Raw genomic sequence first — 12,818 nt, forward strand, 5'->3', positions numbered from 1 at the left:
CCTGCTGCTAGCGTATTTTTTTTACCAGAGAATAAAATTCACCCAGCAAAGTAAATCCACATGTTCAAACACCAGAAGTTTGGAGAGAATTAACAAGGTTCTCTATGTGTTGTTAAATACCAACACTTTGTCATACAGCTGCACAAGCTAGCATCTGTTGTAAGGTGTTTCAAGGAATCCCCTTTCTGTTTTTCTTTCTTTCTAACATGTGTTTAACACAGTTTGGTCTGGTGAAGTGACCAAAACTACTTGATTGGATTCAGGCAGGGGTTAGAATATCAAATCAACATTGACTTTTGAGCCTGTTTACACCGGGTATTAACACGCGTCCTTGGTGATCTGATCACCAGTGTACAGCTCTAAGCACACCTGGCAATATGCCATGCGGTCTCCAGTGAACACCTGCGATCAGAACAATACATAATTTTCTTTATAAAAAACATCTGATGGAAAACTGACGCAGACTTGCAGCAGAGAGAGAGAACTGCTGAATATGGACAGAAATGTCGACATGATATAAAAACTCTTTGATCATAAAACCTGATGTCTCTCTACAGTTGCGAGTTATATAAGTGAACTGTATGAACTCCACTGCAGACTTGATAATGTTAATCAGCTTCATAAAGCATCACTCCTGAATTGTCCGCATCCTCACAACGCTGCCAGGTAAGTGTCCGTCACTCGATGTTTCTATAATCAATGCCCTGATTATAGAAACTAGGCAGTCCTTCATTGTGGCCCAGAACCCATAGGTTTTCACATTGCTAAAGAATGTGGCCATATGCTCCCAAGACCACGTCCCAGTGAGTGATCTGAACTCATTACGCCTTCATGTGTCATCGACACCTGTACTTAGAGCTGTCCATTTTTGGTCAGGACAAATATTTACCAGGTGTAAACAGGGCCAGATATTGGCTCTGAACATTAAATGAGTTTACGATGGAGTTTGTTGAAAGCCTGGTGCGTCTCATGAGCACATTAATGATGCTGCGTTTTGTGTCCATCACAGACACCAAGGGAGTGACAAAGCGTTTACATGACTAAGAGTGAGATCAGGCTGCTATTGAACACAGAAGTGGATCAGAAAAAAGTGGCTGTTGTCAAGGTTTAAATTTAGCCAAAACAACACGATTTCCCAGTTGTCTTTAATAGTATCAAGCGAGGCAGATAGTTTTGGTTTCCCCCACAAATAGTTTTGGATATTCCCAACTTAGTTCTGTCGGGACACACAAATAAAGGCTGATGAAGTGTGAACATTTCAGATGCAGTTAAAAAGTCTGTTAGGAAAATACATCACATGATAGAAGGCGTGTTTAACGACTAAATGTGTCTTCAATTTGTCAAATTAAAGCTGGTAGTCAAATAAAAGCCGGGCTCTCTATAGATGGCGGGGGGTCGACATGAACAAATAAAGTTCGGCCACTTTGTTGTTGATTACTCATCGAAGTGTTAGTGAACTGTTTTAGTCACTGCGGGTGCAATGAACGATTTCAAGACTTTCTCTTCCGCGTGCTGCATTATTACAGAAAAAGAAACCGTTTTTTCTTGTGATTTATTTTAATTACCTTTGCCAAAATTTCAACATCATGATGCAGATGAGTAGAAAAGTCAAAATGAAGCTTTGTCAGCTCTGTCCTCAAGAGGAGAAGAAAACTACTTTTAAAATGCTCGTTGAACGGAGGTCGGATCGATCTGATGCATTCGAGGAAGTCGGGAAATCTGAACGGCTTTCGCGACACAGCGTCAAGGGAATTTATCTCAAGTTGAATTTTAGATCTAGCTTAGAGCTTTAACATTTATCCGAAAAGAGTCACAGAACAGCACTGACAGAGCGGATCATGGAACAATGAGGCTGCATACTAAATGACGACCACATGTAGAGAGGGAACTAGAAATAATGGCCTGTCTCAGCCTGCTTCATGTCAAAGCCTGGTACCCTCTGCAGCTGAAGTAAACAAAGGCCCCGCCTGCTATTTGAGAATTTACGGTACCTCTGAGTAACATCAAATGTTTGCAGGTGTGTGAATGTACTGTTGGATAAAGCCCTGACTGTATTCAAAGTGCGTTGTGCTTTCCAATGTTTTTAGGCAGTTTTAAGAGGTCGATATTGGGGATACTTGACCTGAAGATTTGCCAATTGAAGAGGTTTTTATTGGTTTGATTTCTCGGAACTGATTTTAGGCATAAAAGAGATGCAACCAAGGATTGCATCATACCTTTTCATCTAATACACGCATGGATATGATTTTCAGTAATCCCCTTTTATGTGAAGTTTCAGGCAAAGAACTCACCAGTGGTTAAAATGATTTATGTTATTAATATTAAAGTTAGAGAATTTCAAACTGAAGGTGAGTTTGCAGCAGACAGTTGGTTCAAACAGAGTAACACATTCTCTTCCATTTATCCTCTTGTCTATCTCTTATTCTCTTATTCAACAACAGATCTATCAAAGTTAAATCCAGATCAATGCTCTAGGCTCTATTCCATGAGGTACTTTCACCATGAAAACATTTGTATTAGTGATGATAGTGTTCCCTCAGTATTCAGGAGTCATGCTTTTGAACTCAACATCTGTTGCCCACTCAGCCTCGCTAACTGTTTGCATCTGCTCCTGACAGCCAGTGTGTGACTCATTCCACCTTCCATGACAGCTCGCATCAGTTCAAACTGAATATGATAAAGATGTCACAGTCACGGTCTGACTACAGCAAGATGTGTTGTACAGTTTTGGACTAATTTATGCTCTCGTGCACCACAAACGAATGGGATGGTTCAAAAGGGACTTGTCTGATGTTTTGAGGGTTTGAAACGTAGCGGTACATCTTGAATTGATGAACTCGAGGTGCAACAGTTAGCTCTTTGTGTATCTTTGTCTGTGATTATGAACTTTTGCATTCCAACAGGAAAATGTGTTCTGCACACTTTGGTCAATCTGGCAAAATACAATTTGCCATATTTGGAAACTCAGTACAATAAACAAACAGACTATCTGCTTAAATATCAGAGAACTAATTTGCATGAGGATGAACCTCTCCTGCAGACGGTCAACTTAGTGTGATTGTCGCATTACTTCTTTTTTTTATTGGTGAATTAACATGACAAACAAGATGGTGACAAAAAATTAAAAATGTTGGCTCAGGTATGGTATGTGGTGTGTGTGTGTGTGTGTGTGTGTGTGTGGTTGGATGCTTGTAAATGAGGTTCAGTTCGTGTTGAGGATCCTGGACAGGTGTGGAATTTTGTGGCACAAAAAAAAACAAATGAATAACTCGGTAAGGTATAATGTTTGTTGTTGTATTACTAGAATAATTATCATAAACATTATACATAGTATGACATAGTATAACCTGGCTTTTCGGCACTGGTGGAAAGCAAGAGAGATGTTGTTTGAAGAACCAGGAGGCAGAAATTGTTGCAAAGAGAACTTGTGGTCTTAATAATCAGAAATTGAAAACAAAGGAGCCAAAAAAAGTCCCGGGTAAACTAATATAGATCAAATAAAGTTGCAAACAAGTGCAAACACCCAGCCTCACAGCAAGCTGCTACAATTTACCCCAGTTGGAGGCAGAATAGTGGGGCGAAGTCGTTCTGCTTCTGAGCCGGCAGCTCGCTGCGCATGTTTTTGTTTCAACTGTTGTTGAGGCAACCACCAACCACCGTCGTTAATCGAACCATTATTTTGTAAACTGACAGAAGGCCCGCCTCTCCATTCATCCGATTGGACAATGAAAAAAAACACCAATGACATCGGGCGCTTTTCTGTTTTGAATTTAAGTTTTTTTTAACTTGAGGCACATCACTTCTACAAAAAAACTCCTCTTGAAAATACACAGAAAAATATCACAATCAGATGAAACAATCATCCCTCTCCCGTTGCCGATTTCTGGAACAAAATCTATAAAAACATCTATCTCATGTCAAAAAACGTCAACCTACAACATATTCAACATAAAACACTTGCAGAACTCACCTCACAGGACAAAACATAATTAAAATGGATTCACATCAGGAATTTGTTCACATTGCACCCAAAGCAGTCCAGATACCTTCAGTATATCCACACCACCTGGCACTGCACACCTGTAATACATTTTTGGAAAGAGGTCACAGACATATCATCCATTTTCCTGTACTGCCACATCCCATTAACCCCCACACTCTGTTTACTTGGCGACACTTCAACAACCAACCTCAGTGAAACAGACCATACATTTCTCCTCATTGCCCTAACTATCGCCAAGAAAACTATCTTCATGAGCTGGAAATCAAGGAACCTCATTCACACAGCTCGCTGGAAAAACACTGGAAAAACTAATCCGACGTGTGGGTGTGTGTATGTGTGGAGCCATCTATATTAGGGACGTATTATTATTATTAATAAAATTATTATTATTATTATATTGCAGTCACACCTGTTACAAATCCTAGTTTGAGGACCTTTTTTTATTATTGCTGCTCATATCACAATAACCGTGTTTGGGAAAAATTATTATCATTGTTGTTATCGTTATTATTATAATTATTATCATCATTATTAATTATTTTCTTTGTTTTTTGTTCTACCTTCCTTCCCCACCCTTAATTCTTCCCCAACATCTTATCATCATTCAATTTAGCCTGTTTAAGAACAGGCAGATAGTGCCTAGTCCTGTCCCTGGCAGCTGGGGCACCACTCGGGCACCTGGACGAGCAGGCAGGGGGGAGGGAAAGCAAAACTACAGTGGCCCTGAAGTGCAAATCACAACGGTAAAGCAGAAAACAAAACGACATATCAGACAACACAACGGCAAAGCAGAAAACACGACGGCAAAGCAGAAAACACAACGGCAAATCAGAAAACACAACGGCAAAGCAGAAAACACAACGTTAAAACAGAAAAAACCAACGGCAAATCAGAAAACATGACGGCAAAGCAGAAAACACGACGGCAAAGCAGAAAACACAACGTTAAAACAGAAAAAACATCGGCAAATCAGAAAACATGACGGCAAAGCAGAAAACACAACGACAAATCAAAAAACACGACAGCAAAACAGAAAACACGACGGCAAAGCAGAAAACAAAACGGCAAAACAGAAAAAACTACGGCAAATCAGAATACACAACGGCAAAAGAGAAAACACAACGGCAAAGCAGAAAACAAAACGGCAAATCAGAATACACAACGGCAAAAGAGAAAACACAACGGCAAAGCAGAAAACACAATGGCAAAGTTATTATCATCATTAATTTATTTTTATTTTTTTCTACCTTCCTTCCCCACCCTTAATTCTTCCCCAACATCTTATCATCATTCAATTTAGCCTTTTTAAGAACAGGCAGATAGTGCCTAGTCCTGTCCCTGGCAGCTGGGGCACCACTCGGGCACCTGGACGAGCAGGCAGGGGGTAGGGAAAGCAAAACTACAGTGGCCCTGAAGTGCAAATCACAACGGCAAAGCAGAAAACACGACGGCAAAGCAGAAAACATGACAGCAAAGCAGAAAACACAACGGCAAAGCAGAAAACACGACGTTAAAACAGAAAAAACCAACGGCAAATCAGAAAACATGACGGCAAAGCAGAAAACACAACGGCAAAGCAGAAAACACGACGTTAAAACAGAAAAAACAATGGCAAATCAGAATACACGACGGCAAATCAGAAAACATGACGGCAAAGCAGAAAACACAACGGTAAAGCAGAAAACACAACGACAAATCAGAAAACACAACGGCAAAAGAGAAAACACATTGACAAATCAAAAAACACGACGGCAAAAGAGAAAACACAACGGCAAAGCAGAAAACACGACGGCAAAGCAGAAAACACAACGTTAAAACAGAAAAAACATCGGCAAATCAGAAAACATGACGGCAAAGCAGAAAACACAACGACAAATCAAAAAACACGACAGCAAAACAGAAAACACGACGGCAAAGCAGAAAACAAAACGGCAAAACAGAAAAAACTACGGCAAATCAGAATACACAACGGCAAAAGAGAAAACACAACGGCAAAGCAGAAAACAAAACGGCAAATCAGAATACACAACGGCAAAAGAGAAAACACAACGGCAAAGCAGAAAACACAATGGCAAAGTTATTATCATCATTAATTTATTTTTATTTTTTTCTACCTTCCTTCCCCACCCTTAATTCTTCCCCAACATCTTATCATCATTCAATTTAGCCTTTTTAAGAACAGGCAGATAGTGCCTAGTCCTGTCCCTGGCAGCTGGGGCACCACTCGGGCACCTGGACGAGCAGGCAGGGGGTAGGGAAAGCAAAACTACAGTGGCCCTGAAGTGCAAATCACAACGGCAAAGCAGAAAACACGACGGCAAAGCAGAAAACATGACAGCAAAGCAGAAAACACAACGGCAAAGCAGAAAACACGACGTTAAAACAGAAAAAACCAACGGCAAATCAGAAAACATGACGGCAAAGCAGAAAACACAACGGCAAAGCAGAAAACACGACGTTAAAACAGAAAAAACAATGGCAAATCAGAATACACGACGGCAAATCAGAAAACATGACGGCAAAGCAGAAAACACAACGGTAAAGCAGAAAACACAACGACAAATCAGAAAACACAACGGCAAAAGAGAAAACACATTGACAAATCAAAAAACACGACGGCAAAAGAGAAAACACAACGGCAAAGCAGAAAACACGACGGCAAAGCAGAAAACACAACGTTAAAACAGAAAAAACATCGGCAAATCAGAAAACATGACGGCAAAGCAGAAAACACAACGACAAATCAAAAAACACGACAGCAAAACAGAAAACACGACGGCAAAGCAGAAAACAAAACGGCAAAACAGAAAAAACTACGGCAAATCAGAATACACAACGGCAAAAGAGAAAACACAACGGCAAAGCAGAAAACAAAACGGCAAATCAGAATACACAACGGCAAAAGAGAAAACACAACGGCAAAGCAGAAAACACAATGGCAAAGTTATTATCATCATTAATTTATTTTTATTTTTTTCTACCTTCCTTCCCCACCCTTAATTCTTCCCCAACATCTTATCATCATTCAATTTAGCCTTTTTAAGAACAGGCAGATAGTGCCTAGTCCTGTCCCTGGCAGCTGGGGCACCACTCGGGCACCTGGACGAGCAGGCAGGGGGTAGGGAAAGCAAAACTACAGTGGCCCTGAAGTGCAAATCACAACGGCAAAGCAGAAAATACGACGGCAAAGCAGAAAACATGACAGCAAAGCAGAAAACACAACGGCAAAGCAGAAAACACGACGTTAAAACAGAAAAAACCAACGGCAAATCAGAAAACATGACGGCAAAGCAGAAAACACAACGGCAAAGCAGAAAACACGACGTTAAAACAGAAAAAACAATGGCAAATCAGAAAACACGACGGCAAATCAGAAAACATGACGGCAAAGCAGAAAACACAACGGTAAAGCAGAAAACACAACGACAAATCAGAAAACACAACGGCAAAAGAGAAAACACATTGACAAATCAAAAAACACGACGGCAAAAGAGAAAACACAACGGCAAAGCAGAAAACACATCGGCAAAGCAGAAAACACAATGGCAAAGCAGAAAACATAACACAAAACAGGTTGTGTTGCGGTTGTGTTTTCTGATATGCCGTTGTGTTTTCTCTTTTGCCGTTGTGATTTGCACTTAAGGGCCACCGTACAAAACCACTGTACGCATCCACCAACCAAGAAATACCCCTCTTAGCTGGTCCACTCTGCAATAAAATGGCCCCCCTCCTTAGGGTCTGGGAGCAGTCCTTGGAGGGTTCCAACTCTCTCCGATAAGGGTCTGAGGGTGACCCAAAGCTGGGCCAACCAGTGTAAATGAAAACAGAGTGGGGAAATCACACACACACTCAGCTGACTAAACTACACACACAATATAGTGAATAATCAGGCCACGAAACAAAAGCATAAAAAGAAAAAAAACTCGCAGTGTGATGCTTCATCCAACATAGTTAACATCTTTTCAAAAATATGAATTCTTAGCACGTTATTTAAGTAAGTAGTGAGTTCAAACTTAAAGTATATATTAAAAATAATCAGTGTGTATGTATGAAGGAAATGGAGCCGCTCACATCTGAAAATTATTAAAGCAAATTGCAGATGATGAAACCAAGAGAAACAAGTATTTTGTTAAAGAGAAGTGAACAGATCTGATTGTGTGTACTTTTTGCACATCCCAATATTAAGCGCAATTCTCAGACTTTTCACATAAAATCTGTGATGTCAAAAAATACAAACTAAAGATAATTCCAATGGAAGATTATTTCCTCTTCAGAACTTTATGATATGATACACTTTTAAATACTTTGGAGGGAGGTCATTTGACTTAAATGTTTTTCTGGGATTAAATCGGGCAGTGGCTGACATTATGATCGTAACATGAGATAACTTCAGGAGGGTGTGAGTAACTAAGACCGTGGAAAGCTGCGGTAGAATGGAACTCCATCTATCCGTGTTACAGTTTATTTCAAACTCATTTAAAGAACTGCTGATTGCTGTCATCTGTCGCTATGTTTGTTTTCTATGTACTGTAATGTTATATTGTATATGTGTTTTATGTCTGTGCCTTTGCTTGGCATGTGTTAGTTAACATTTTCTAATAATGCAGCACAATGTAGTATCATTTAATCCATATATTTATTAACATTATTATCTTTTGTTATTGCCTCTGTGTTGCATGTTTTAAATACATTTTGATGACTTTGTAATTCAAATTTCATACGATTAAGTTTTTAAGGTGACTCCAAACATCAGACTACAGATGAAAAATAGCCTCTTGGCTAACGCTGGCACATTTACAGCAATGTTCCTTAATGTGCACCGTCCCTGTTAAATAAAATAATAATAATAATAATAATAATAAAAATAAAATGGATGCACAAGAAAAATATGTACGCAGACGTACTTCAACTGCTGTCTGTCCCACTGGAAACCATTCAAACAGATAGACAGCTGAGGTTTGTTTTGAACGGCTGAGAGGACAGTGTAACGCGAGGGCCAACAGTGAGCTGTACAGTGAAACTGGCAAAATGATAGATTTTTATCTCAAATTCAAAAATTCAAAAGTCATCTTGAAGTGATCCATTCCTTGTTGAACTTAAACAGTTTTGAATTACAGCTCCCTCAACATGGCAGAACTATCTTATAATTCAGAATCTCCCAACCGTCTCTGGGGGCTCTGTCTGTCCCCCAGCTGTCTGCGATAATCCATCTTCCTCTATGCGCCTTCTTTCCAAACCAGATGCCTTAACGCCCACTCCAGCACTTCAGGAAGGACCGGAGGAATGTTGCAAAACCGTCTTAACTCCTGTAAAGATGGGGCGGCTTCTGCTTTGGTTGTTCAAAGGCTTAAATCCGAAAGGCAACTGGACTTGGTTCAAGTTGTTGTCGACGCTCCGCCTCTTATCCGAAAGGCTTCTTCGGTTCAGAAGTGACCGGCGGAAATATAAGCCTCGGAGGGTCATTAGTACGCTGGTAGATGTTGTAATAAAATGTGAGTTGTTGGGTTGACATAATCCAGAGTGTGAGTGTGGGTTCAGCTGTTTGGGCAGAGAATTAAACTCTGCATTGTAAGTGGTTTGGTAGGTGGTGTCACGGGCTTGACACGTCTTTTGAACCAACGGTCTTCTCTGGCCAGGATGTGAACCTTGCTCTCTTTAAAGGAGTGTCCTTTGTCCTCTCAGGTGGAGGTGCTGTCCTGAGTCAAGGAGCCAGCTCTGCTCTGTTGGGCTTCTGTTGTCATTTTAAAATGGTGTCAACCAGAAAAAAAATTTTTTGCTGTGAAATCTGAGGAAGGAGGTAGGTTGCACTGGAGCTATGAACTGGGGTGTGTTATTGTAACTGATTAATGTACAAGCAAACATGAAGAATGGTCCAAAAAAAAAAACGTTTGGAGGAGCCATTGTGAAAAACATTTGTGTTGTTTTCACTCACTGTCTAATAATAACCAGCCATTGTGCATATTATAATAAACATAGGTGTTTGTCTTGAGTAATGTTTGGCTACGACTGAACTCCCAGTTTTCCCTGGAAACTCGGCTCATGTGAGTTCTGTTATCATAATTTATTCCAAGCTCTTGTTTTCATGTGATAAGACAGTTATGGAAAAATGTCAGGAACAGCCTGTTCCACTTGAATGGACTTTTAAAGTCTTTTATATCTTCTCAAGCGCTTCTCAAAATTTTTTGAATAATCATTGGAAGCCTTTTGGGAATTTCTGGCCGCTAAATGGAAGAAAAACTTGAAACTTCAAGAACTTCTCGTCATCAAAACAGATGTTTGCTGACATTTCTAGCAGACACAGAAAGACCGCTGGTATGATAATGTTCTGTCTGCATGATAATTGTAGGTTCAATACCCACTCACTCTCTGGTTTGGCCTCCACCAAATGAAGCTTCAGGGAGACCGACTATCCTGACGCTAATTAATTAATTACATAACCCTATCACAATCTCTACAAACTCCGTAAACCAATCACCTCATTTCAGTGATATCAACGCAACCTTAAACCGCCACATTAGCCTCCAGCGCTCACCATATTCTGCACCCAAGGGTTCTTCCACTGTCGGAAATACTCCTCCACATCAGCGAGAGTGGTACACGCCATTGCATGAATGCCCCCAAACATAATTACGTCACAATTGGGTTTATTCACCAAACATGACCACGTCTTTAACGAGACTGCACCAAAAATACGACGTTGAGCTCAAAGGATTTGGTTTAATAATCGCTAATGATAATTGATCTTTGATGTCTTGAGAGAGAGCATTACAGTCTGATGGTAGGCAGGAAACTCACGGATAGAGTCACGGATGAACCTAATGAGCATGTCTTACCTTACCTCTACCTCTAACCTTAATCGAGCTGCCCAATCAAACAACATAAAGCCATTATTGATTAAGCAACATCCTCTGCAACCACAGGAAAATAAAACAGACTACCAAATGTTACTTGAGCTTTAAATGTATGGAAAGAATTATTCTGCAATCACACTAAACAAAACCACACCTTACAATGCCTTTACTCTTCACAAATTTGCAATGTCCATCACTGTTAAATTAAAAACACATTTGTAACGTTCGTGTATACAGGCATTTAAACTCTTGGCCTAGGAAAGTTAGAATAGCTGGTTGGACCGTTTATTTAAACTCTTCCTGCTGCTGAAAGCTGAACAGCTGAGTCGTTTTCAAGGTTGTTTCCTTTGTGGTTTTCTAGGGAGAGATTTTCTTTTCCTTTTACCACTCAAGGGCAGATCTTTCCTCCGAATCCAACCTGATGATCATTCCGACTGCAGACAAAGTGTAAGTATTCACTAAAAGGCCACAGTTCCCGCTAACAGCTCATTATTCGTCATCATCGATCTCCAGAGGGACTATTGCAATTCACGTTCTGTTTTCTTGGAAATCACAGCCTGGAGAGAAAATATCTTCAGTATCTGCCCAGCAGTCAGGCAGCAATTCAGAACGGAAGGTGAATTTTCCTCAGTAACAAATGACTGATAAAATTGTACCTGCCTTTTCTATAATAATGTATTTTTGGTAATGATAGCAGTTAAACGGTTGAATGCTAATGGTCGTAGCTTATTTTATGGATTTTCACTACCAATTGTCTTTTCGGATGCTCGTCGATCAAGAAGCATTAAAATTGTTAGAATTTGTCAAAATGCCTTCAACATCTTTCTACTCCAAAATAAATTCTTGAGAGTGATTAGCTTTTCTAAAAGATGTGACTCATCTGCTCCTCTCTTCAGAAAATACAAACTTCGATCAATTTTTGATGTGAACATATACCAGACTTGTGTATTCATGAATAAATACATACACTTAACACATGACCTGCTCTGTCCACATTTTTTTTTATGATATTCACTCATATCCCACAAAACACTCGAATGACTTTCACCTTCCATACTGCCGGACTCCTCTTAATTTAATTTTCTTTGACACACCGAGGAGCATCTCTTTGGAACACCTCCACCACTACAATCAACATCTACATTATCATCATTCAAAAAACATCTGAAAAGGACTCCGAGACTTTTAACACTTAACGGATACCATTTTCATGCATTCCACTGTGTGAAAAAACAATCTTCAGTCAAGTCATTGTATTTTTAATAATGTTGTACTACTACTGCTTAGTCTCAAAACTTGGATCACTTTTTTGTTTTTATCTTTCATTGATATTTACTCGGGGATCTTCACAAGCCTTTTTTGGCTTCTAACCTCTCAATGTTAATCTTTTAACTAATATTGTTATCGTCTCTTTTTGTACGTGAGTATATGTGCAAATAAAATAAAGAAAAGAAAAGAAATGGCTGCTGTGCGATTATGTGGAATTGGCTAAACTCTGAGTTTCATTAACAAGCTGTAGAGGTCAAAGAGTATTATGAGAAATACTGTTACAAAAACAAATAACTGTTGGTTTTGGTCTATTCCTGGGACTTCTTTTATTCTTTAAATATGAATTCATTAAAAAAATTACACTATTATAAAATGTAGTACAATGTCTTTATTCATACAAAGCCTTATAAAATATTTGATACCCACTGTAATTGTAGTATAAAAAAGCACATTCATATATTTCTGTGTAAAAATAAAGCAACATATAAAATTGAGCATATTGTGTTTATACATGTTTAAAGCTCAAAGTAAAAAAACAGTTTAAAAAAGTAAAAATAAACTGTTCTAAACTTCCGTGGCAGTGCTTAAAGCAGAACACCCTGTACATTTTAGGTTCACTGTGGTGGGGGTCCTCTGTTATAAAGTGCTTTCATGCAGTAAATTTCAGGCAAAGTTACAAACCAATGGGCTTTGGG

The sequence above is a fragment of the Semicossyphus pulcher genome, unplaced genomic scaffold, assembly GCF_022749685.1.
Source record: "Semicossyphus pulcher isolate SPU_LCO1_2020_fin unplaced genomic scaffold, fSemPul1.0.p SCAF_3, whole genome shotgun sequence".
Taxonomy (NCBI): domain Eukaryota; kingdom Metazoa; phylum Chordata; class Actinopteri; order Labriformes; family Labridae; genus Semicossyphus; species Semicossyphus pulcher.